The sequence below is a fragment of the Lissotriton helveticus genome, chromosome 3_2 (genome assembly GCF_964261635.1).
Source record: "Lissotriton helveticus chromosome 3_2, aLisHel1.1, whole genome shotgun sequence".
Taxonomy (NCBI): domain Eukaryota; kingdom Metazoa; phylum Chordata; class Amphibia; order Caudata; family Salamandridae; genus Lissotriton; species Lissotriton helveticus.
The window spans coordinates 8,298,754-8,326,534 of record NC_136062.1 but is presented as its reverse complement, the minus strand read 5'-3'; positions in this window follow the sequence as shown (position 1 = coordinate 8,326,534).

The following is a 27,781-nucleotide window of genomic DNA, read 5'->3' as shown; positions in this document are numbered from 1 at the left end:
GCATGCACCAAATCATTATCCTGAAAGTAACTTTCTTCATTAAAAAATGGCTCACAACTTGAACTATGTTTCCATTCTCCAGAAAAAACATCACATAAATTATTCAGATTGATTACTCTTTTCCACTTACATTTTGATTTGAACACATTGATTACCTTATCTAGTGTACGAATTCTATTGATTACTAAACAATATAATTTATTTTTCATTTTAAATGCTTCATCCACAATCTTCACTATGCTTTTTTTTTCTTGTAAAAAGCAGTCTTTTTTTGATACATCTTTACATTTTTTAATACATTTGAAACTATTCTCTTATAAAACATTTGTCTACGAATTTCAGGTAAGGTAAGCGCCGCGATACTAAGGCTGCTGATGGTTTACTTTTATACTGCTGACCAGCGCGAGTACAGCGCTTTTTAACGCGCCGCTTTACTTTTAATTTAAATCATTATTCTGCATTCTTGTGGGCTTGTATTAGGACATACCTGCATTTTAATAGGAGATTGCACCGCGATTGAGCGGGTCTTTAGCTGTTACCTTTGGGGTGGGAGCCATCTTGAGGGAGGAAGCGCCGGGGCGGGACGCCATCTTGGTTGACAGGCTAGTAGTTGCCTGACAACCTAGCTCGCTCGAGGCCATTTAAGCTGACCATTTCAGGGCTTCTCCCTGGCAGGTAAGCGCCGCGATACTAAGGCTGCTGATGGTTTACTTTTATACTGCTGACCAGCGCGAGTACAGCGCTTTTTAACGCGCCGCTTTACTTTTAATTTAAATCAATATTCTGCATTCTTGTGGGCTTGTATTAGGACATACCTGCATTTTAATAGGAGATTGCACCGCGATTGAGCGGGTCTTTAGCTGTTACCTTTGGGGTGGGAGCCATCTTGGGGGAGGAAGCGCCGGGGCGGGACGCCATCTTGGTTGACAGGCTAGTAGTTGCCTGACGACCTCGCTCGCTCGAGGCCATTCAAACCTGCCCACATGCAAGCGCGCAGCACGCGCGCGCCGTGGGCACGCCGTGGGCACGCCAGAGGCGAGCCCATCTGTGCCCATCCGGGACCAACCGGGACCCGGGGCCACGGCCCATGGTCTGTGTGTTATTTACACTGGCGCAGAGTTGGAGGCCCTTAATTCAGGTAATATTGCCATCAGTCAGGGCTGTGCTGCTAGAATTAGGCAGGAAAGACTGCTGATTGCCCCCAGTATATACCCAGGTCGGAAAGCCGTTGCGAAGGTCCAAGACCTGCGCTACGGTCTCCTCAATACACGCTCTCTTCAACACCATCATTTAGAAGTTTTCACTCTCCTAGAAGAAGGAGATTTGGATCTTCTTGGAATAACAGAAACATGGCTTGAAGACTCCTCAATGCCGGATCTTGTAGCCTCTTTGCCATCTGATTTTTCGGCACTCTTCTACAATCGAATGGAAGCTAGGAGAGGGGGTGGCGTGGCCCTTTTGTATAGCTCACGCCTATCGGGTGAAAGGTTTTTGACCAAAAATCTGGCTGGCGCGGAAGTAATGGGGGTTAAGCTGAAGCTGGGGACAGACTGCCTGATCATCATATTAGTATATCGCCCCCCGTGGGCTTCGCCGGAATTTCCCGATCTGTTTATGAGACTGGCCCATGACATCCGCTCGAGATATGACAAAGTAGTCATAATGGGTGATTTTAATTACCACTGGGAAAAGGTCCCGAAAGAAGGTCAGGCATTACAGATCGAGGAGGCGCTAACCTCATTGGATCTGGCTCAACAAGTGAAGGGCCCGACACATGTCAAGGGACATACTCTGGACTTGGTCTGGACGACAGTCCCTGCGCAGGGCGCGGCAACGGCCCAGCCATGCGTATGGTCCGATCACCATTTGGTGAGAGGTGAGCTACTAGTGGACAAACAAATTTTTGCGACTAGTGGAGGGTGGAAAGCAGTCAGGAAGTGGAAAAATATCGATGGGGATAAAATGGTAAATCTTCTTCGTACCAACCCCCCCCTAATAACCGAACAGATAATCCAGAGCTCCTGTGCATGGAACTTATGGATAAACTCTCGAAGGTAGCGGACCGAGTGGCACCTATCCGCAGGATGAACCTAGTGTATAGAGGACGAGGGGCTAGGTGGTATAATGAGCCACTCAGAGAGAAGAAACGCGGGCTACGTAAATTGGAGAGAGCCTGGCGCAAGGACTATAATCCGGATTCTAGATGTAGATATATACAGGCACTTACTAGTTATAAACAAGCAATTATAGCTAGGAAGTCCGAGTTTTTTGAGGAGAGGATTACAACTGCAACGAATCCCCAGAAAGAAGTCTTTCAAGTTCTTACGGAGCTCAGAAAAAACAAGGAACAGACTCCTGACTTCACCCTGGAAGATTGCCAATAATTTCAGGACTTTTTTATCAATAAAATCACTGATCTTGTCACTGAAATTAGGGCGACTCCTAAGATAGACTGTCCGCTGCAGGCTGTGCCAACTAAAACGGCAGTGAGATTTCCATTATCTACCTTACCCTTGATTACTAAGGAGAGGTTGTCTATTCTCATGGGGCGGGTTAAGTCGGGCTCTAGTTTGGATCCATGCCCACCTGAAGTGCTTAAATTAGCACTCCCTGGTATAGAGGATGATGTGCTGAATCTCCTAAATCTATCGCTACAGGTAGGACAAGTGCCCGCCCCCTTTAAGGAAGCTCGGCTTATCCCCCTGTTAAAGAAAACGGGGGCGGACGTGAAATGTCTGAAAAATTTCAGACCAATTTCTCAGCTTCCGTTTTTGGCGAAAGTATTGGAGCAACATGTTCTCAACACACCTGGAGACCAATTTACTGTTAGAGCCGAATCAGGCAGGTTTTCGTGCGAATCACAGCACGGAGCTGGTTATGCTGTCAATTGTAGATGAGCTAAGGAACAGAGCAGACAAGAACATTCCGGGTGCCCAGGTGCTGTTGGACCTCTCCGCGGCATTTGATACCGTGTGTCATGAACAACTATTGTCGCGGATGAGGGAGTTCGGCATTCAGGGCACAGCACTTGCTTGGTTCACATCCTTTCTTCAAGGGAGGATGCAGAGAGTGCAATTAGGTGACCTGCTTTCCACCGCAACATCGATCACCTGCGGAGTACCGCAAGGGTCTGCTCTGTCACCCCTCATGTTCAATATATATCTACAGCCTCTGATTCTAATGCTCAATCAAATGGACTGCCAGGTGTATAACTATGCGGACGACACCCAACTCATCATCCAACTGGATGATAGTCAGGATGCCCCTGCAAGATTGCACAATATTTTGAGAAGCACAGCTAATTGGATGTCCGAGAACTTCCCAAAAAATCAATCCGGATAAAACCGAGGTGTTGCCAATCACCATCGCTGGCAACCCATGGAGTGATCAATTCTGGCCCAGGGAGCTGGGTATCCCCCCGGAACCGGTGACAGTGGTCAAGCGCCTGGGCATCCATGTGGACGGAAAACTGTCCATGGAAAAACAAGTTATAGCTGTGATAGGTACCTGCGTCGGCCTTCTCCGACAATTGAGGAAAGTTTCATCGGTGCTGTCCTTCTCTTCCTTGAGGAGTGCGGTCTCTGCTATGATTTTAGCCAGGTTGGACTATGGCAATTCGTTGTACATAGGACTACCACAAAGACTTTTAAAAAGAATGCAGATTGTTATGAACGATGCTGCGAGACTTATTTTCAAAAAACCAAGGCATACTCACGCATCCCCCCTTCTGCGTGAACTACATTGGCTGCCAGTCAAGCAGAGGCTAATGTTCAAGGGGCTGTGCATTGTCCATAAAGCTCTTTATGGAAGGGCACCCCACTATATGAAAGCACGTCTGCTCCCCTATAGACCGGCTAGGGAGCTTAGATCTGCGGAAGCCTTCCTCCTTGTCCAGCCACGTTGTAGACTGGCCACGGTGGGAGGTCGTGCTTTTTCACCTACTCTACCAGTTCTGTGGAATAAACTGCCATTGGAACTGCGGAAAGACACCAAGCTAATGTCTTTTCGAAAGAAACTAAAAACTGTGCTTTTCCAGCAAGCGTGGGGCTGTTCTTAATTGGTAAACCTGCTGCATCCTTCCGAATTGCCTAGTGGACCCTGTCAAAGCGCTTAGAGACCTCTGGGTTATAGTGCGCTATATAACTCAAATAAATAAATAAATACATTGATTTATCCTTCTATTGTTATAGACAATATCATCTCCTACTACAGGTCTAACATTTTTAGAGGGGCACAGTTTTTTCTTTCTATTTACAGATGGGTTATTCTTCTTTGAAACAACATCTTTTTTTTGACATTTCATTAACTTCCTTAAAAAGTCCTTAGTTTGCTTACCAGGAGCATTATTTTTTTTCACTGAAGATTGTGTTTTGGATGAGTCTTGTATTTCTGTTTTCTTGGACCATAAATCCTGTTTATATTTCTTTTGACGTTTTCCTTTGACGGCATATTCTATAGATGATTACAATCTGTGGTAAATAAAAAAATAACATATTATAGACCACTACAAACATACTACATAGCAATTACAATAAGTAAACGATATAAACACTAGTTTACAACATAAGTTACTTTATACCACAGCAACTGTGTCACAGTAACAGTGCAGTACAGTTTTATTATTAATCTTACTCTCTGCCTGCACCATCTCACTCTGTGCCTGTGTCTTATGTCACTCTGACCATGTGTCTCATCTCACTCTGTGCCTGTGTCTCATCTCACTCTGTGCCTGTGTTTCATATCAGTCTGTGCCTGCCCCATCTCTCTCTTTGTTTGTGTCATTTCTCTCTTTGCGTGTCTCATCTCACTCTATGCCTGTGCCTCATCTCACTCTGTGCCTGTGTCTCATCTCACTCTGAGCCTGTGTCTCACCTAACTCTGTGCCTGTGTATCATCTCACTCTGTGCCTGCCCCATTTCTCTCTCTTTCTGTGTGTCATTTGTCTGTTTGCGTCTGTCTCATCTCATTCTGGTAAATGTTTATGGTAAAAAGCATAGCTTTAACATTTTTGACAAGGATCACACTGAGTGTCGGTATGAAATAAGGAATTATATTTTCACATTTGTCAATAATGTCACCTGTGTCTGCTCACAGTTTGCATTTCTAAGGTTAAAGGGTACTTTATGCCTGTGTCTGACCTCACTCTGTGCCTGTGTGTCATCTCACTCTGTGTCTGCCCCATCTCTCTCTCTTTCAGTGTGTCATTTGTCTGTTTGCGTGTGTCTCATCTCACTCTGGTAAATGTTTCATGGTAAAAAGTATGGCTTTAACATTTTTTACAAGGATCACACTGAGTGTCTGTATGAAATAAGGAATTATATTGTCACATTTTTCTATAATGTCACCTGTGTCTGCTCACAGTTTGCATCTCTAAGCTAAAAGGGTACACTGTGCCTGTGTCTCACCTCACTCACTCTGTTCCTGCCCCATCTCTCTCTCTTTTTTTATGTGTCATTTGTCTGTTTGTGTGTGTCTCATCTCACTCTGGTAAATGTTTCATGGTAAAAAGTATGGCTTTAACATTTTTGACAAGGATCACACTGAGTGTTTGTATGAAATAAGGAATTATATTTTTACATTTTTCAATAATGTCACCTGTGTCTGCTCACAGTTTCCATCTCTCTAACTCTCATCAAATTATTCACCTAGATCCATTTAAAATAAAGCTTGACTCACAGTGTGATCTTAGGCACATGACCAGGATGTTACATGTAATCTACCATGTCTGTCTCTGCATGCAATATGTGTGTCTCTGCTCATACTATTTTACTGTCTCTACTGGCAAAAAACAGACCACATATATATAAGCAAGACATAACATTCCCTTTTCATTTCAACGGCACACCCTGGATCTTGATTGCACAGCTTAGAGCCTATTTGTGAAGTAAGAGGTATAACAGACATGCTGCCTAAGATTCCCTACTAGTGCATATGCTAAAGCCTAACTGACTTTAAGAATACATGTATTTCCATATTTTTAAACACATCAACTAAGCAAATTATTCACCCAGATCCATTTAAAATCAAGCTTGACTCACAGTGCGATCTTAGGCATATGACCAGGATGTTACATGTAATCTACCATGTCTGTCTCTGCATGCAATGTGTGTGTCTCTACTCATACTATTTCACTGTGTCTATTGGCAAAAAACAGACCACATATATATAAGCAAGACATAACATTTCTTTTTCATTTGAACGGCACACCCTGGATCTTGATTGCACAGCTTAGAGCCTATTTGTGAAGTAAGAGGTCTAACAGCTTAGAGCCTATTTGTGAAGTAAGAGGCCTAACAGACATGCTGCTTAAGATTCCCTACTTGTACATATGCTAAAGCCTAACTGACTTTAAAAATACATGTATTTCCATATTTTTAAACACATCAACTAAGCAAATTATTCACCCAGATCCATTTAATATCCAGCTTGACTCACAGTGTGATCTTAGGCACATGACCAGGATGATACATGTAATCTACCAAGTCTGTCTCTGCATGCACTATGTGTGTCTCTGCTCATACTATTTCACTGTCTCTACTGGCAAAAAAACAGACCACATATATATAAGCAAGACATAACATTCCTTTTCATTTCAACGGCACACCCTGGATCTTGATTGCACAGCTTAGAGCCTATTTGTGAAGTAAGAGGCCTAACAGACATGCTGCCTAAGATTCCCTACTAGTACATATGCTAAAGCCTAACTGACTTTAAAAATACATGTATTTCCATATTTTTAAACACATCAACTAAGCAAATTATTCACCCAGGTCTATTTAAAATCAAGCTTGACTCACAGTGTGATCTTAGGCACATGACCAGGATGTTACATTTAATCTACCATGTCTGTCTCTGCATGCAATATGTGTGTCTCAGCTCATACTATTTCACTGTCCTGTCTCTACTGGCAAAAAACAGACCACATATAGATAAGCAAGACATAACATTCCTTTTTCATTTCAACGGCACACCCTGGATCTTGATTGCACAGTTTAGAGCCTATTTGTGAAGTAAGAGGCCTAACAGACATGCAGCCTAAGATTCCCTACTTGTACATATGCTAAAGCCTAACTGACTTTAAAAATACATTGTTAGACGGGGACCCTGAGGGTCGGCCGGACACTGAGGGAGAGATCCCCGAGGGGGACCGTCTCCGGGGATCGTACAGACAAGTTACCTCCCTCCCCACAAACAGGCACCACACCAAGTCGAGTTCAAGGCTTTATATAAGGTTCGTAAGGCAAGGTTATAAGCGATACAGGAGGTCTCGGACCCGGGGGTCCTCTCACTTCTAGTCTCTGTAGGGAAAGGGGGTAGCGGGACAGTCTTGGTACCGGATCGGTACCGGTGGGGGTAAGAGGCGAGCTCACAATCCTCGAGCTGGAGTGTCTGTGGATCGGGCCGCGGCAGCGCCAGCAGGCCAAGATGATAGTCTCACAAAGCAGAGGGCCGCGGCAGCGCCAGCAGGCCAAGTCGATGGTTTCACGAGGCAGAGGGCCGCGGCAGCGCCAGCAGGCCAAGACGATGGTTTCACGAGGCAGAGGGCCGCGGCAGCGCCAGCAGGCCAAGACGATGGTTTCACGAGGCAGAGGGCCGCGGCAGCGCCAGCAGGCCAAGACGATGGTTTCACGAGGCAGAGGGCCGCGGCAGCGCCAGCAGGCCAAGATGATAGTCTCACAAAGCAGAGGGCCGCGGCAGCGCCAGCAGGCCAAGTCGATGGTTTCACGAGGCAGAGGGCCGCGGCAGCGCCAGCAGGCCAAGACGACGGTTTCACGAGGCAGAGGGCCGCGGCAGCGCCAGCAGGCCAGTCACAGATGAGTTCTTCTCGGGTCTCTCGACTCCAGGATACAACTGCCGTCCTGGTCTGGCCCTGCCCCAGTTATAGGTCTGGTCCCCTTTGATGTCCGGACCCTCGCGCCTGGGGGGCCGGGGGGTCCGGGATGAGGGAGTCCAGACACCCAGCAGGGGGGTGGAGCCAGCGCTCAGGGCGGCCGGGGGTGATCGACACCTGGCGGAGGAGAGCCGTTGACGATTCCTTCTCTCATTGACCCGCCAAGTGGCCACTCTGCTTCCTGGGGGGGGGGTTGGTGCCTCGATGTCGGGGCCGGCCGGGCCCCGGTTAGGGTCGAGCTGAGGCCACGCGGCCTCGTGCTGCAGTGCCCAAGATGGCGGCCGGGTCGATGTTGTGGTGTGGATGGTGACCCCGGCCGGCTGGGTCCGGAGCTGGTGTCTTGTAGTGGAGGGATTGCAGGGTACTTCGGTTGGTCGTGTGGGGACTCTGGCTGGGGATGCAGGGAGAGCCAGGGTCCCGGTCCCATTGCGGGGAGGGGGGCAGCCCGACCATGCGGCCTGTCCAACATGCGTCCCCCCCAGCTGAAGGCGGGGAGAGTCAGCCATCTTCCGGGGGACTCTCCTCGCTGAGGCGGAAAAAGCGTGACAGGCCGTCGGCGTTGGCGTGGTCCTGGCCTGGACGATGTTCCACCGTGAAGTCCATCCCCTGCAGGGAGATGGACCAGCGCAACAGCTTCGGGTTCTCCCCCCGCATTTGCATCAGCCATTGCAGGGGTCGGTGGTCTGTTTGCACCCGAAAGTGGGTGCCGAAGAGGTATGGCCGGAGCTTCTTGAGTGCCCAGACTACGGCGAAGGCCTCTCTCTCAATGGTGCTCCAGCGCTGTTCTCGGGGCAAGAGGCGTCGGCTGATGAAGACCACCGGATGGTCGACCCCTCCGGCGTTGAGTTGGGAGAGGACGGCCCCCACACCATGATCGGAGGCGTCCGTCTGCACAATGAACTCCCGGCTGTAGTCGGGAGCCTGGAGCACGGGGGCCGTGCACATGGCGGTCTTTAGTCTCTCGAAGGCCGATTGGCAGTCCGGGGTCCAGTTGACTGTTTTGGGGCTCTTCTTGGAGGTGAGCTCTGTGAGGGGCCCCACAATGCTGCCATAGTCCTTCACGAACCGCCGGTAGTATCCGGTGAGCCCCAGGAAGGCCCGGACCTCCGTTTGGGTCGTAGGGGGCTGCCAGGCCTGGATGGCAGCAATCTTGAGTTGGAGGGGGGCCACCAGCCCGCTTCCCACTTGGTGTCCCAGGTAGGTCACGGACCCTTGGCCAACCTGGCACTTGCTGGCCTTGATGGTGAGCCCGGCTTGCCGGAGGGCGTGTAGAACCTCCCGCAGGTGGCGGAGGTGGTCGATCCACTGGTGGCTGTACACAGCAATGTCGTCCAGGTAGGCGGCGCTGAAGTCTTCCAGGCCCGCCAGTACCTGGTTTACCAGCCGTTGGAACGTTGCCGGGGCGTTTTTCATGCCGAAGGGCATGACTTTAAAGTGGTAGTGCCCGTCTGGGGTAGAGAAGGCGGATCGTTCTTGGGCCCGAGGGGTGAGGCCGATCTGCCAGTAGCCCGCTGTCAGGTCGAAGATGCTCAGGTAGCGGGCGGCCCCCATCCGGTCAATTAACTCGTCGGCCCGGGGGATGGGATGAGCGTCGGTCCGGGTAACTGCATTCAGCCCACGATAGTCCACGCAGAACCGGAGCTCAGGGGCAACGCCTGGGGCAGCTGCCTTGGGAACCAGGACGACTGGGCTTGCCCAGGGGCTGTCTGAGGGTTCGATCACTCCTAGGGTCAGCATTTTGGACACCTCGGTCTGGATGCAGGCTCGTACCCGGTCTGGTACGCGGTACGCCCGGTGCCGAATAGGAGGGCTGTCCCCGGTGTCCACATCGTGGAGGCACCAGGGGGTGACTCCGGGGGTGAGGGAGAACAGGGAGGCGAACTGTCTCAGGAGCCTTTGGCAGTCTTGGCGTTGCTCCGGGGACAGGGCCTCGGAGAGCTGGACCCCTTCCACTGAGCCGTCCTGCTCGAAGGCCCTCAGTAAGTCCGGAAGGGGTTCGGAGTCTTCTTCTGTCCCATTATCGGTAGCCATCAGGAGGCTGAGCTCGGATCGCACAAAATGGGGTTTTAGTCTGTTGGCATGGAGGACCCGTAGGGGGTTCCGGGCAGTCTCCATGTCGATTAAATAGGTGACGGGCCCTTTGCGTTCGATTACCTTGAAGGGCCCGGACCATCGGTCTTGGAGTGCACATGGTTCAACCGGGGACATCACCCAGACCTGTTGTCCCGGTTCGAACTCAATGGAGGACGCGTGCTGATCGTACCACCTCTTCATGTCCTCCTGACTGGCCTCGAGGTTGGTTTTGGCGGTGTCTCGGAACCGCCGGGTCTGGTTGCGGAGAGCCAGGAGGTACCTGTAGATGTCCGGGGGAGTTTTCTGGGGAGGCTGCTCCCAACCTTCCTTGACTAGGCTGAGGGGGCCCCGGACGGGGTGCCCGTACAGGAGTTCAAATGGGCTGAAGCCGAGGGACTTCTGCGGGACCTCCCGATAGGCAAACAGGAGGCATGGGAGTAGCACGTCCCACTGGCGTCGAAGGGGTTCTTCTAGACCCATAATCATCCCCTTGAGGGTGCGGTTGAATCTCTCGACCAGTCCGTTTCCTTGCGGGTGATAGGGGGTCGTGAATTTGTATGTGACCCCGCATTGTTGCCAGAGGGACTTCATATATCTGGAGATAAAGTTCGTGCCCCTGTCACTGACGACCTCCCGGGGGAACCCCACCCGGGAGAAGATCCCCATCAGGGCCCGGCCCACCACGGGGGCCGTCACCGTCCGAAGAGGGATGGCTTCGGGATAGCGGGTGGCGTGGTCTACCAGGACCAGGATGAACCGGTGTCCTTGGGCTGTTCGAGGGTCGAGGGGCCCCACAATGTCTATTCCCACCCGTTCAAACGGGGTGGTGACGACAGGAAAGGGTTGTAACGGTGCTTTGATTTTTCGGCCACTTTTTCCGCTGGCCTGGCAGGTGGGGCAGGCCTTGCAGTGGTTGGTGACATCCTTCCGCATGTGGGGCCAGACAAAATGGGTCACCAGGCGGTCGTAGGTTTTATCCTGCCCCAGGTGTCCGGCAAGGGGGACATCGTGGGCTAAGTTCAGGAGGAAGTCTCGGAAGCGAAGGGGCACCACCAGCACCCGACTGGCCCCTAGTTCGGCAATTTTCTGCTCGCTGTAGAGCAGGTCTTGGTCCCAGTAGATCCAGTGGGCCCCCGAGGTATCCCCGGTGCTCTGGGCCAGGGCTTGCTGCCGGAGTCCTTCGAGAGAGGGACAGGTTTTCTGTTCGGCCCGGAATTGGTCCTGCGTGGGGCCTCCCTCCTGCCGCCATTGTGCCAGGTCAGGGACGTCCCGAATCTGGGCGGATCCTTCTTCGGTTTGGGTCAATGGACTGGCTTCTGGGGCGGCCTCCTCTGGGATGAGCGCGGGAGGAGGTTCTGGCCACTCGGGCTCTTCTGGGCTGGGGACCGCGCGGGCGGTCATGGACCGGGTCGTGACGCAGACCCATTCGGGGAGGCCGAGCATCCCCAGGTGTTCTCTCCGTTCGACGGCTGCCCAGGGAGAGCTTTCAAGGTCGTTTCCTAGGAGGCAGTCCACGGGGGCATCATCGCGGACAGTTACTTTTAACATCCCTGTTACTCCTCCCCACTCGAAGGGGACGCAGGCCATGTGGCATAGGCTTTCAGAGTTGTCGGCTGACCGGACAGGGCAAAGAATGTTCGGCAAGATTTGGTCTGGAGTGACGAGGTGGCGTCGGACCGCCGTTACACTGGCCCCGGTGTCGCGGAGGGCTTCCGCCCGGCGGCCATTAATGTTGACCCATTGTCCGTACTTCTGTGTATTGGCGGGAAGGGGGGCCCGCGGAATCATGTCTCTCTCCCCTAAGCAGACCAGTGCCATGGCGGCGGGTGCCCATTCCGAGGGGTCGGTCTCGTACTCTTCTTGGTCTTCCGGGATTAGTTCTTCCCCTAGGGCCGCCGCTGCAACTTGGCGGGGGGTAAGGTTCGGATTCTTTGGGCAGTTGGGATCGCTGGCGTAGTGGCCGGGTCGCTGGCACCTGTGGCACGTAATGTTGGCCCGGAAACCGGCCCGGACGGCAGGGCTTCCTCGGCCAACCGGGGTCGAGGGGTTTCTGGGGGGTGACGAGGGGCCGGGGTCTCTACCCCGACCCTGACTTCCTCCTCCCCCTCGGGGGCGATACGGTCTGGATAATTCGCTGGGTGCGTTCCGGCCAACTCGGGTGCTTTCCCACCGGTCGGCTTCGACGGCGAGTTGTCGAGGGTCGGTTAGCTTACTGTCCAGGAGGTGTTGCCGGAGCTCTACGAAGCAGTTGTTCGACAGGTGTTCCCATACGATCAGGTCAAAGAGTTGTTCGTAGGTGGTTACTTTGTTGCCCTTGATCCACCCCTCGAAGGCTCGGCTAAAAAAGTTCACGTACTCCACCCAAGTGGTACCCGGAATCCGTTTGCAGTCGCGGAACCGTTGGCGGTACATCTCAGGGGTGAGCCCGTATCGAGTGAGGAGGGCGGCCTTCATGTGGTCGTAGGAGGTCATCAGTTGGTCCGGGAGTTGCAACAGGGCGTCCCGCCCTTCGTTGACAAACCTCCCCCATAATCCGGCTCCCCAATCGCTTCGGGGAATCCGGTGGGAGGTCATTGCCACCTCATAGGCTTTAAACCACTGCTGTATATCATCGTTCTTGTGGTATTCCCGGATGACATCTTTGGGGATGTGAACCTTGGGTTCGGTCGAGGCCGACGGGGTCGGTCGTTCGGGGAGCCCGAGGTCTTTATTCTGTTTCTGGATCTCCAGTGCTTTGAGATTGCGCTCATGTTCGTACTCTATTTTCTTTTCCTCTAGCTCTCTCTGTCTTTGCTTGTCTTCTCGCTCTTCCCTGAGCCGTAAGTGTTCCAGGGTTATTTTTTGTTCTGCCAGCTTGAGTTCTCCATCCAAGCGAAGTCGGGCTAGTTCTATTTCGTGGAGTCTGGTTTTTTCTCTTTCTCGGATCTCTTCCAGGGAGAGACCCGCTCCTTCTTTAGCTGGTGCGGGGCTTGTTTCGGATGTTTGTGTTCGGGGTACGGCCGTACCCGTTTCTGCCCAGGCTTCTAGGGCTCGTTTGAAGTCTTCCTTCGTACTCAGACCCGTGGTTGGGAGACCAAGTTCCATGCAATATTGCTTCAGTTCTCGGTGGTTGTAGTCTTCCAATTTTTCCATCTGGAATTTCTCCGTTGTTCCGCTCTCTGTTGTCATGGTGGTCGTGTGTCGTGGGTCGGGTAACTTTCTGTACGATTATGCGTAGGTTCGGATCCCGTCGCTGGCCACCAATGTTAGACGGGGACCCTGAGGGTCGGCCGGACACTGAGGGAGAGATCCCCGAGGGGGACCGTCTCCGGGGATCGTACAGACAAGTTACCTCCCTCCCCACAAACAGGCACCACACCAAGTCGAGTTCAAGGCTTTATATAAGGTTCGTAAGGCAAGGTTATAAGCGATACAGGAGGTCTCGGACCCGGGGGTCCTCTCACTTCTAGTCTCTGTAGGGAAAGGGGGTAGCGGGACAGTCTTGGTACCGGATCGGTACCGGTGGGGGTAAGAGGCGAGCTCACAATCCTCGAGCTGGAGTGTCTGTGGATCGGGCCGCGGCAGCGCCAGCAGGCCAAGATGATAGTCTCACAAAGCAGAGGGCCGCGGCAGCGCCAGCAGGCCAAGTCGATGGTTTCACGAGGCAGAGGGCCGCGGCAGCGCCAGCAGGCCAAGACGATGGTTTCACGAGGCAGAGGGCCGCGGCAGCGCCAGCAGGCCAAGACGATGGTTTCACGAGGCAGAGGGCCGCGGCAGCGCCAGCAGGCCAAGACGATGGTTTCACGAGGCAGAGGGCCGCGGCAGCGCCAGCAGGCCAAGATGATAGTCTCACAAAGCAGAGGGCCGCGGCAGCGCCAGCAGGCCAAGTCGATGGTTTCACGAGGCAGAGGGCCGCGGCAGCGCCAGCAGGCCAAGACGACGGTTTCACGAGGCAGAGGGCCGCGGCAGCGCCAGCAGGCCAGTCACAGATGAGTTCTTCTCGGGTCTCTCGACTCCAGGATACAACTGCCGTCCTGGTCTGGCCCTGCCCCAGTTATAGGTCTGGTCCCCTTTGATGTCCGGACCCTCGCGCCTGGGGGGCCGGGGGGTCCGGGATGAGGGAGTCCAGACACCCAGCAGGGGGGTGGAGCCAGCGCTCAGGGCGGCCGGGGGTGATCGACACCTGGCGGAGGAGAGCCGTTGACGATTCCTTCTCTCATTGACCCGCCAAGTGGCCACTCTGCTTCCTGGGGGGGGGTTGGTGCCTCGATGTCGGGGCCGGCCGGGCCCCGGTTAGGGTCGAGCTGAGGCCACGCGGCCTCGTGCTGCAGTGCCCAAGATGGCGGCCGGGTCGATGTTGTGGTGTGGATGGTGACCCGGGCCGGCTGGGTCCGGAGCTGGTGTCTTGTAGTGGAGGGATTGCAGGGTACTTCGGTTGGTCGTGTGGGGACTCTGGCTGGGGATGCAGGGAGAGCCAGGGTCCCGGTCCCATTGCGGGGAGGGGGGCAGCCCGACCCTGCGGCCTGTCCAACATACATGTATTTCCATATTTTTAAACACATCAACTAAGCAAATTATTCACCCCGATCCATTTAATATCCAGCTTGACTCACAGTGTGATCTTAGGCACATGACCAGGATGTTACATGTAATCTACCATGTCTGTCTCTGCATGTAATATGTGTGTCTCTGCTCATACTATTTCACTGTCTCTACTGGCAAAAAACAGACCACATATATATAAGCAAGACATAACATTCCTTTTTCATTTCAACGGCACACCCTGGATCTTGATTGCACAGCTTAGAGCCTATTTGTGAAGTAAGAGGCCTAACAGACATGCTGCCTAAGATTCCCTACTAGTACATATGCTAAAGCCTAACTGACTTTAAAAATACATGTATTTCCATATTTTTAAACACATCAACTAAGCAAATTATTCAACCAGATCCATTTAAAATCAAGCTTGACTCACAGTGCGATCTTAGGCATATGACCAGGATGTTACATGTAATCTACCATGTCTGTCTCTGCATGCAATGTGTGTGTCTCTACTCATACTATTTCACTGTGTCTATTGGCAAAAAACAGACCACATATATATAAGCAAGACATAACATTCCTTTTTCATTTTAACGGCACACCCTGGATCTTGATTGCACAGCTTAGAGCCTATTTGTGAAGTAAGAGGCCTAACAGACATGCTGCCTAAGATTCCCTACTTGTACATATGCTAAAGCCTAACTGGCTTTAAAAATACATGTATTTCCATATTTTTTAAACACATCAACTAAGCAAATTATTCACCCCGATCCATTTAATATCCAGCTTGACCCACAGTGTGATCTTAGGCACATGACCAGGATGTTACATGTAATCTACACAGTGTGATCTTAGGCACATGACCAGGATGTTACATGTAATCTACCATGTCTGTCTCTGCATGCAATATGTGTGTCTCTGCCCATACTATTTCACTATCTCTACTGGCAAAAAACAGACCACATATATATAAGCAAGACATAACATTCCTTTTCATTTCAATGGCACACCCTGGATCTTGATTGCACAGCTTAGAGCCTATTTGTGAAGTAAGAGGCCTAACAGACACGCTGCCTAAGATTCCCTACTAGTACATATGCTAAAGCCTAACTGACTTTAAAAATACACGTATTTCCATATTTTTAAACACATCAACTAAGCAAATTATTCACCCAGGTCTATTTAAAATCAAGCTTGACTCACAGTGTGATCTTAGGCACATGACCAGGATGTTACATGTAATCTACCATGTCTGTCTCTGCATGCAATATGTGTGTCTCAGCTCATACTATTTCACCGTCTCTACTGGCAAAAAACAGACCACATATAGATAAGCAAGACATAACATTCCTTTTTCATTTCAACGGCACACCCTGGATCTTGATTGCACAGCTTAGAGCCTATTTGTGAAGTAAGAGGCCTAACAGACATGCTGCCTAAGAATTCCTACTAGTACATATGCTAAAGCCTAACTGACTTTAAGAATACATGTATTTCCATATTTTTAAACACATCAACTAAGCAAATTATTCCCCCAGATCCATTTAAAATCAAGCTTGACTCACAGTGCGATCTTAGGCATATGACCAGGATGTTACATGTAATCTACCATGTCTGTCTCTGCATGCAATGTGTGTGTCTCTACTCATACTATTTCACTGTGTCTATTGGCAAAAAAAAAGACCACATATATATTAGCAAGACATAACATTCCTTTTCATTTCAACGACACACCCTGGATCTTGATTGCACAGCTTAGAGCCTATTTGTGAAGTAAGAGGCCTAACAGACATGCTGCCTAAGATTCCCTACTAGTACATATGATAAAGCCTAACTGACTTTAAAAATACATGTATTTCCATATTTTTAAACACATCAACTAAGCAAATTATTCACCCAGATCCATTTAAAATCAAGCTTGACTCACAGTGCGATCTTAGGCATATGACCAGGATGTTACATGTAATCTACCATGTCTGTCTCTGCATGCAATATGTGCGTCTCAGTTCATACTATTTCACTGTCTCTACTGGCAAAAAACAGACCGCATATAGATAAGCAAGACATAACATTCCTTTTTCATTTCAACGGCACACCCTGGATCTTGATTGCACAGTTTAGAGCCTATTTGTGAAGTAAGAGGCCTAACAGACATGCAGCCTAAGATTCCCTACTTGTACATATGCTAAAGCCTAACTGACTTTAAAAATACATGTATTTCCATATTTTTAAACACATCAACTAAGCAAATTATTCACCCAGATCCATTTAATATCCAGCTTGACTCACAGTGTGATCTTAGGCACCTGACCAGGATGTTACATGTAATCTACCATGTCTGTCTCTGCATGCAATATGTGTGTCTCTGCTCATCCTATTTCACTGTGTCTACTGGCAAAAAACAGACCACATATATATAAGCAAGACATAACATTCCTTTTTCATTTCAACGGCATACCCTGGATCTTGATTGCACAGCTTAGAGCCTATTTGTGAAGTAAGAGGCCTAACAGACATGCTGCCTAAGATTCCCTACTAGTACATATGCTAAAGCCTGACTGACTTTAAGAATACATGTATTTCCATATTTTTAAACACATCAACTAAGCAAATTAATCAACCAGATACATTTAAAATCAAGCTTGACTCACAGTGTGATCTTAGGCACATGAGACACATGTCATGACACACACACAAAGAGAGAAATGACACACAGAAAAAGAGAGATTATGCACGTGCAAAGTGACATGAGACACAGGCACAGGGTACCCTTTAAGCTAAGAGAGGCAAACTGTCAGCAGACACAGGTGACATTATTGAAAAATGTGAAAATATAGTTCCTTATTTCACACAGACACTCAGTGTAATCCTTGACCAAAATTTAAAAGCCAGACATTTTACCAGAAAACATTTTCCATAGTAAATCGTTTTTAACACAGACGACAGCCCATTTAAATGACCACTACAAAACAAGGCAGAAACCTAACTCATTTCCAAAATACATTTCAAATATGCACCATTACATTTTTTAACAGTATTACAAAAAAACATGACACACAATGCAAGAATAAAGAAGCACAATATGCTTCTTAATCTTCCCAATAGTGCATACAGCAGTCTATCTTCATTAAATGAATTATATATGCGATAACACACAGGCACAGAGTAAGGTGAGACACAAGCACAGAGTACCCTTTAAGCTAAGAGAGGCAAACTGTTAGCAGGCACAGGTGACATTATTGAAAAATGTGAAAATATAGTTCCTTATTTCACACAGACACTCAGTGTAATCCTTGACCAAAATTTAAAAGCCAGACATTTTACCAGAAAACATTTTCCATAGTAAATCGTTTTTAACACAGACGACAGCCCATTTAAATGACCACTACAAAACAAGGCAGAAACCTAACTCATTTCCAAAATACATTTCAAATATGCACCATTACATTTTTTAACAGTATTACAAAAAAACATGACACACAATGCAAGAATAAAGGAGCACAATATGCTTCTTAATCTTCCCAATAGTGCATACAGCAGTCTATCTTCATTAAATGAATTATATATGCGATAACACACAGGCACAGAGTAAGGTGAGACACAAGCACAGAGTACCCTTTAAGCTAAGAGAGGCAAACTGTTAGCAGGCACAGGTAACATTATTGAAAAATGTGAAAATGTAATTCCTCATTTCACACAGATACTAAGTGTGATCCTTGACCAAAATTTAAAAGTCAGACATTTTACCAGAAAACATTTTCCATAGTAAATAGTTTTTGACACAAAGCACAGCCCATTTAAATGACCACAACAAAACAAAGCAGAAACCTAACTCATTTCCAAAATACATTTCCAATATGCACCATTCAATTTTTAAACAGCATTACAAAAAAACATGACACACAATGCAAGAATAAAGAAGCACAATATGCTTCTTAATCTTCCCCATAGTGCATATCGCAGTCTATCTTTATTAAAAGAATCATTACTCACCTTTAAAAATGCTTTGGAAGATTTAGAACAGTGTCAGTCACACACACCAGATTTTCTTAAGCAGAATCTCTTAAATGCACCTGAACCACAAATGGCCCTGATTCCCTGTAATTCTTCACACATATCCCTGGACTTAACCAATTAAAATTCTTCCCACACTATTTCAAAAGCAAACTAACATTTTAATTGGTTCTACATTTCAACACTTTGAAACTCACATAATATCCACCCATCCCCTCAGTGCTCATTCACCCTGTTACCATGGTAACTCCCACCTAACTCAGCACACAGTTGAAAAGTTCATCATACTATGTTTAAAAAAAAAAAAACAGCAAGGGTGTTTGACCTCTCAATGTAGTAGCTAATCATGTGCAATGTTTCTTTCAATGACTTTTTCTCAACCATTAAAATGACTTCTTTAAAAAAAAAGCATGCACCCTAATTTTCAGTGGAGAATTTTAAGAAACCACCAATCATTTCTTGTTTTTCAAGTGCACTGAACCTCAACCACTTTTTTTTTCATAACTCCTACTTTCAAACTGCCATTTCATTTCCACAACTCATCTGAATACAATCACATCTGCCTTCAAGATGCCAAAAGTCTGGTTTGTGGGTCATAGTCTTGTCTACTGGAGTGAAAAATATGCAAGTAACAGAGGTATTTCCAACCTTGATTTACCAAATGTGGACATTGTGTGGATTGGACAGAGAGGATTGAGAAGTCACCAATTGATACCATTGGTAAAATCCTTTATGCATCTACCACACCCTTACCTCATAATTGTGCACTGTGGTGGCAATGACCTGGGCACTTTGACTGGGGTAGGTCTGGAAATGCTTTTAAAGGACATCTTTGGGCAATTGATGTCACTTTTCCCAAAAACTGCCTAGGTATTTTCTAATATATGCCAAAGGCAAAAATGGAACTGGTCCAACCAATTTTGTCCACAGATTGAGAAAGCAAGGAAACATGTGAATAAATCTCTTTCTGCTTTCCTCAGAGACTATTTTATGGGTTCCATATACCACAACAACTTGCGTTACAACATGCAAGGCATCTATAGGAGAGATGGTGTACATTTTACAGATGAGGGGAATAGAGTCTTCCTCTTGAATTTGAGACTCTGCATTGGTACCTACTTGTAGGTACAAAAAACACACACATAACACAACAGCTCTTTTCAGAGCTACCCTACCTCTAAGCACTCTAAATTATTTTTTTACTCTACATTTTTACACTGTTTTTCCCTGTGGTGCGCTCAGGGTACGCGTACCTGTAAGCGCTTACCCCGCGAAAATTTTAAAACAAAAATAGTTTTTTTGCCCTTCAGGGTCCTTCTAGGCCCCCCTCAGAAAACCTAGGGGGTCAGGGGGTGTCTACCCTGCCCCCTTTTAATCATTTCCCCCTTTTTATTTTCACCTCTTGTGTCTCGATTCTACCGAGACACAAGATGGCGGACTCTACGGACTGTTTAGAATGTTGAGAGACATCCGAGAGCCAATCAGCTTTCCGTTCGCGGTCTCCCGTAGTGCGCCTGGTGCGCTCCCCGGTACGCATACCGGTAAGCGCTCGGAGCGCGCCTATAGATATATATGTGTTTTTGAAGTTAATTTTCGAAAAAACCACTGGAGCAATTTTCACCAAATATAGAAAAAGCACTTCTGCGTACCAGTCCCTACAATTTTGCAAAGTTTGGTGTAATTCCGTTCAGCGATTCGGGCTGTAGCCTTGTCTATTCGTCCTATGGAAATTAACATGGGGAAAACACGTTTTGGGACCCCCTTTTTTCTCAGCCCCCACTTCACGAATCCCCCCGAAACGTTCAGGGAAGGAGCGGAGCTGGCCTAAATTTTGGAACATTACACGCAAATTCCTCAACCGGCGCCAAAGTTATTTCCAATAGAATGTTGCAGATTTCCTATGGTAGCTAGGTCCTAACTATAACTACCTACTGGCGACCGCCAGTAGGTAATATATATATATATATATATTTATTGTAAAAACCATAGGTTTCAGGGACGCTATAGTTAGTTGGATATTTCACTCGTACGTAACCAGAGGAATTAGAACATTATAGTTAGCAGAGCTAACTATAACTCGCGCCCCCGCAATGCACTGCTGATGACATCACACATTACATCACTCATGACATGGTGATTGAAATCACTGATGACATCTCAAATGAGATCACTGATGACATCACTGATGACATCATCCAGTGAATGTGTGTTTCTGTAGAGTTAAAATATATTTTATATATGTTAATGCCAAGGTGTATTAAGAATGAGTTGGTGTAGAATGGGGGTGGAGGATTTATTAGGTGTGTGACTGACTGTATTAGTTAGTGATTAAATGTGTCTTACTGAATGCATGGGTTAGTGACTAAACTGTGTGAATGTCTTTATCAGTCTCTCAGTTGTTGTGTATGCTGCTGCATGAGTTGATGATTAGGTACATGACTGTTTATATGGGTTACTTACTGGTTGCCATAGTGACTCAGTGTTTGTGAGTGTGGGTGGGTGGGCGTTGTGTGACTTTCTGCTTACATGTGTGAGTGGATAATTTACTGGTGCATGTGGAAATAGCTGTATAGGTGAGTGAGTGTGTGTATCAGTGTGTTAGTGAGTGAATGTATGTCTCATTGGTATATGTGTGAGTAATTACATATGGGAAAGACAGTATATGTGAGTGTTGGAGTATAAAAATGACTACATGTGAGAGTGAGTAATTCTGAGAGTGGCAGTATAAATGAGTGTGTGCTTGAGTCAGTGATTGTATAAGAGAGTGCGTATATGTTAGTATCTGTATGAATAGGTTAGATAGGGAATGTATAACTGTATAGGTGAGTAAATGGCAGTGTTATTGATTCTTTACATGTCTAGCTACGTATGTCAATAACTCTATGGATGAGTGACGGTATATGAGTATTTGTTTAGGTGTATGAGTACATATATTAGTGCTGTATTGATGAGTGACTGCACATATGAGTAACTGTATGGGTGAATGAATGAATGTGTTTGCATAGCTAGGAATTAGTCAGTGGGTATAGAGTAACTGCTATTGAATTGTCTATGGTTTTGAAAATGGTAGTCTGTATTTTAGAGTGGGTGTGACAAAGGTTATATTAGGGTGTGAGGAGGTGCATCAGATTATCACGTGGATGATGTCATCAGTGAAGTCTTTTGAGATGTCATCAGTGATGTCATCAGTGATGTCACTGACCATGTCCTGAGTGATGTAATATGTGACATCAGCAGTGCATTGTGGGGGCGTGAGTTATAGTTAGCTCTACTAACTATAATGTTTGAATTTCTCTGGTTTTGTATGAGTGAAATGTCCAACTAACTATAACGTCACTGAAACCTATGGTTTTTTCAGTGAATTTCTAAGGTTTTTTAAATGCTAATTTCTAACTATTAAGACCCTGGAACCTATGGTTATTCAGTGAATTTCAAAGGGTTTTTAAATGCTAATTTCTAATTATAATGTTCATTGAACCTATAGTTTTTTCAGTGATTTTAAATTATCATTCCATTCTCAGTTTTCCAGCAATAGCTTCGGCAAAAAAAAATCGCCACAAATGAGAGCAACAATTAACGCTAATAATATGCAGAGTAGGTGTTCCTGTGCAAAAATAGCACGAAAAAACCACTTCCTGATATTTTCAACGAGCAGCCAAATCTGCGGTGCGATCCAAAAACAGGGGATAAGCTGCGTTAGCAGTAGGAATGTAACATCTGCCTTTTACTAGTGTAAAGTAAGACGACTACCTACAGTGTGAAAAGGAGCCCAGCCAGAATCACATCTGAAGACCAAGACATGTCATACAGCTACTGATCATGCACCTTCGACCCGCAAGAAGGCCACAAAACCCACTGCCACCATCCTCAGGACCTCCCCCCGGACCACCCCCTCTACTACCACTGAGGCAACCCACAACATGACAGCGGACTTTCCAAAATCGACATGGCTCCTCAGCTACACAATAGCTGAATGTTGGGAGATGTAGCAATCAAACATGTGTGAAGGACGCAAGTCACGCACCAATAATAAAGCACACAATACCAAGTGTAGCGGAGATGTACTGGACAAACCTCACTATGCAGAGCACAAACTCTCCATATGTACATATACTGCCGGTGCTTGTAGTGTTGTGGACAGTGGATGCAACCATGTTATCTCAGGCAGTGGAGAAGATCTCGGTCATGTACCTGTGTCGTCGTCCCCTGTAAGCAGAAGCGCAGTGGGCTGGTCCAACGTACGCCACTCCAGGGTAGGAGTGTGAATAAATGGGATGGGGCTCTGGGTGTGGTTCACTTCTAAGAAGGCCAACGCATTTGCCTGAGTGGCGACCCTCACCCTGCCATGAGGCCGTAGAAGTGTGAATAAATAGGCTGGGGCTCTGGGCGTAGTTCACTTGTGTGACGGCCAACACGTCTGCCAGATCAGCGGCTCTCACCCTGCCACGCGGCTGCCGCCATGACTGCCGGCCTCCTCGACACAGGCCCCCTGCGAACACAGTACAGCACCGCAGACTTATGCCTGAACAGACTACCGCCTTCGATCTACACTGCGTACAGCAGGGCTCACAATTCAGATGGAGTGGCGATTGCAGATGACGCAGTCCAGTAGGTAAGACACATTTCTCCCAGTTCGGCCCACGCATCATCGCAGGCTGCGCACACGCTGAGCGCCAGAGGTACCACTACCACAGTGCACCACAAGTCAACGCCACGTGTCCTTATTAAGGCAGAATTCATTAGACAAAAGACATTGCTATCAGTGCAGCCCGCCCGGACCACGCATCATTGCAGGGTGCGCACACGCTGAATGCTTCAGGTGCCACCAACTCAGTGCACCACAAGTCATTGCCATGTAGCCTTATTAAGGCAGAATTCAGTAGGCAAAAGACATTGCTACCAGTGCTGCCCACCTGGACCAGGCATCATCGCAGGGTGCGCACACGCTGAGTGCTTCAGTTGCCACTAACTCAGTGCACCACAAGTCATCGCCACATAGCCTTATTAAGGCAGAATTCATTAGACAAAACACATTGCTACCAGTGTGGCCCGCCAGGACCACGCACCATCACAGGCTTCGCACATGCTGGTTGCTTGAGGTTCAACAAACTGTGCAGCTCAACTCAACACTACGTGGGCCTTTGCTGACCGCTGCCTCCGGCCTACACTGTGGTCAGCATGGCTCAAAATACAAATTCAGTCTTGATTCATTAATTGCACAGTCCAGTAGGCAACTAAGTATAACGTCCCTCAAACTTACATAATCTGATGCCCCTATCTCAATGCAGCACAATTCATGGACCGTTTATAATACAATGTTTTGTGTATAATTTCACATCTGCTGCCCCTACCTCAGTGTACCACAAGTCATGGACTCTTTATGATAGAACCTTTTGTGTATTATTTCACATCTGCTGCCCCTACCTTAGTGCAGCACAAATCATTGACCCGTTATGATTGAATCTCTGTGTCTGATCCAACGATTACTGCTGTACTTGTTACCAGCACAAACCATTCCCGGAGGGCTGGCTTCCACTTACCCCACATGCATCCAGCGTAGGCGTCACTGGACATGTGACCCTGGTAATAAAAAGGAGTCGAGCGCACGTGCCCGTACTCAGTTCCACTATCTATCTGTGTCCGTGTGTTCATTATGTATGCAAGATGCTGCCCCTGGGCCCGACCACATTACATTGTGCTGTGGACAGCGTATGCAACCATGTTACCTTTGGCAGTGTAGATAACTTCGTTTATGTAACTTTGTCTTGGTCATTTTACAAGTATGTAGATAGAGACTGGATCATTAGAGTACTGCAAGGAGAGTGTATAGTGAATTTATAAGTGCTTAGGGATTGGCGGAGTGATTGTATAACAACATATTTTGGTGCAGCCTAACACTGAACACAAGCCTGGCTCTAATTGGCTGCCCTCCATGTGCCAAAAACTAAAACTTGAACTTTCAATGGCCCTGTATTGCTACAGCTGCAACACTCCTCTGAATGTGCAAGAAACATTCATATTCACACAGATGTGTCATGTCCACCATCTTGTATGTGTTGAATATGGATGAATGTAGGGTCAGTGATTCCCCGTACCTTCCATGTTGGCCATGTTGTGGGTCTTGGCTCACAGAGTGACACATTGGTGCTTGAGACCCGGGTGACGGCAGCACTACAACACGGACACCCGCATCAGTTGATTCCTCATACAGATCACGACAGAGCCATGCCCATAGCTCCGGAGTCATTCTTCATAGCCTCACGCAGGACTGCGATACGCCAGGCCAGACCACTCCGCGTACGCCTACAGGGAAGGACAACAATGCTACATGCCCAGGTTTTCATTGCAGTGTTCTGTTGGTCACAGGCCTAGTTGTCAGTACGCCACAGCCACTCCCTCATGGCTGGTATACACCCACACCATACCCATCCAGCAGAGACATCACAGGACACGTGACCCTGCCAATAAAAAAGACTGGGCGCACGTGCTCTATGCCATTTTAGAGTTGCTCACACCGGATGCACTGCGGCTAGCACAGGCACACCGGCACGGGACGGTGACTTTCGGTCCAATGAGATATGGGTACAGTAACTGATGAGCGGGTGTGCAGCCTGCAGTGATGGCCCGTCCCGGCGTTCTGGACAGCTCAGGTTTTGTGTGCCCTGCTGGACCACAGTGTAGGCCTAAGCCATCAGACAGTGCAGGCCTACCTTCATGTGACGTTGTCTCGCTGGTCACTGAGTTAGTGGAACTGCAAGAGCTGAGCGGGTGTGCATCCTGCGATGAAAAACCGGGTGCACTGGTATGTCCTCTGCCATGGCAAAATCAATACTTAGCACCGAATGTGAGACCTGGTGGCCTACGGAGCGGGGCTGCATGATATGGAGGGTGTCTTGTCCATGGGCACAGGTCTTGGGACTTGCAGCGGCATGTGGTAGGCACTCTTTTCGACACGCAGGTTGCGAAAGGTGAGAAGAGAGGCTTGTTAGTGCAGTGGCGGGCAGTCACCTCCGGGCAGTGGGAGTGGATGGGGTGCAGTAGCCTGGGTGGGCAGCAGCGAGCAGACACCTCTGGGCTATGGAAGTGGATGGGGTGCAGCAGCCTGGGTGCGCAGCGGCAGGATAGCGATTTAGGCGTGCACAGTTGTATGTACTCTGCCATTACTGATTCCATACTACGATTCAGATGAGTAAGCTTGATGGCTCCACTATGTCCCAGCACGTGGTTGGAGACACACCGGTGGGGGAAAGGTGAGCTATGAGGGTTTTGTTCAGTGTGGGCACTCACTGTCCCTCTACATCTCTTCCTTTCTCTCCCTCACACTCTTTCTCTCTCTCTTCCTCTCTCTCTCACTCTGTCTCTTCCTCTCTCTCACACTGTTTCTCTCTTCCTCTCTCACTCTTGTGCTCTCTCTTTCTCTCTCACTCTTCCTCTGTTTCTCTCTTCCTGTTTCTCACACTGTTTCTCTCTTTCTCTCTCTTCCTCTCTCTCTCTTCCTTTCTCTCTCTCACTCTGTCTTCCTCTCACTCTTTCTTTCTTTCTCTCTCTCTTCCTCTCTCTCTCTCTTTCTCTCTCTCTCCTTTGATGGACGCATGACGCACAATCTTATCTTGCTTTTTGTCTAGCAAGCTGGGATTTACAGATTGACGCCCCCCGGGCACGGACGCCCCACGACGAGGCGATGACTTCAGTTCTACTGAGTTACTGCAACCAGAGCTAATCGCGTGTGCAGCCTGTGATGATGCGTGGCCATCCTGGCAATCAATATCTACTTTGAATTGTGAGCTGGGCTTGACCACGTGTACACAATGGGTGAGGAGGTTGCTTCGGCACATGGTGGACACTCTTCGACACACGACGGTGGCGGAAGGTGAGCAGAGGGGTGGCGGGTAGTCACCTCCGGGCAGAGGGAGTGGATGGGGTGCAGTGAGCCTGGGTGCGCAGCAGCAGGCAGTCACCTCGGGGCAGTGGTAGTGAATGGGTGCAGCAGTCTGGGTGTGCAGCAGCGGGCAGACACCTCTGGGCAGTGTGAGTGGATGGGATGCAGCAGCCTGGGTGCGCAGCCGCGGGCAGACACCTATGGGCAGTGGGAGTGGATGGGGTGCAGCAGCCTGGGTGCACAGCAGCGGCCAGACACCTCTGGGCAGTGGAAGTGGATGGTATGCAGCAGCCTGGGTGCAAAGTGGCGGGCAGACACATCTGAGCGGCGGGAGTCAATGGGGTGCAGCAGCCTGGGTGCACAGGGGCGAAACAGAGAATTAGGCATGTGCAGTTATTTGTACTCTGACATTACTGATTCTATACTATGTTTCAGATGACTAAACGTGAGGGCTGTACTATGTCCCAGCATGTGGTTGGAGACACATCGGTGGCAGAAAGGTGAGCTGTGAGGATTTTCTCCACAGTATCAACACTCACTCTCCCTCTCCATTTCTTCCTTTCTGTCACTCACACTCTTTCTCTCTCTCTCACTCTCTATCTCTTCCTTTCTTTCTCTCACACTCTTTCTCTGTCTCTTCCTCTCTCTCTCATTCTTTCTCTTCCTCTGTCTCACTCTTTCTCTCTCTCTCTCACACTGTTTCTCTCTCTCTTCCTTGTATCTCACTCTTTCTCTCTCTCTCTTCCTCTCTCTCTCACACTCTTTCTCTCTTTCTCTGTCTTCCTGTCTCTCACTCTTCCTCTCTTTCTTTCTCTCTCTCTCTCTCTCTCTCTCACTCTCTCTCTCTCTCTCTCTCTCTCTCTCTCTCTCTCTCTCTCTCCTTTGATGGATGCATGACACACAATCTTATTTTGCTTTTTGTCTTGCAGGATGTGATTCACAAATGGTCCAGGGATGACACGCCATGGCTGTACCTAGTTTTATTTGTTGTTGTTTTGTTTAAATACAATGTTTTAAATGTAAATCCATATATGACTGTGATTCTTATTTGTCAAACCTCACATGCATCTTCTTAATCATAATTGTGCGATATCAGCCAATTTGTTACATTCCTGATTTCCTAAGGTTGCTGTCACATTTGTTTGTGGGGGTGGCGAGAGGGGATGGCGGACAAGGGGCTGTTGGTGGGGGGGTGTTAGAGCAGTGTTGGGTGTCCGAGCTGCATGATTGTTGGCTCCATTGCATCTGATGTCATTCAGGTGTGGCTCTAGGCTGGATTCCCTTTAATCTTTCAGTCAGACTTTACACCAGCTCAGAGCAGATGTAAACTTCCTGTTACTAACGCACCAAATCACCTGTTTTGTACTCTCTTCGATGATCTTGTTGGTGGTTGAGAAACTTGC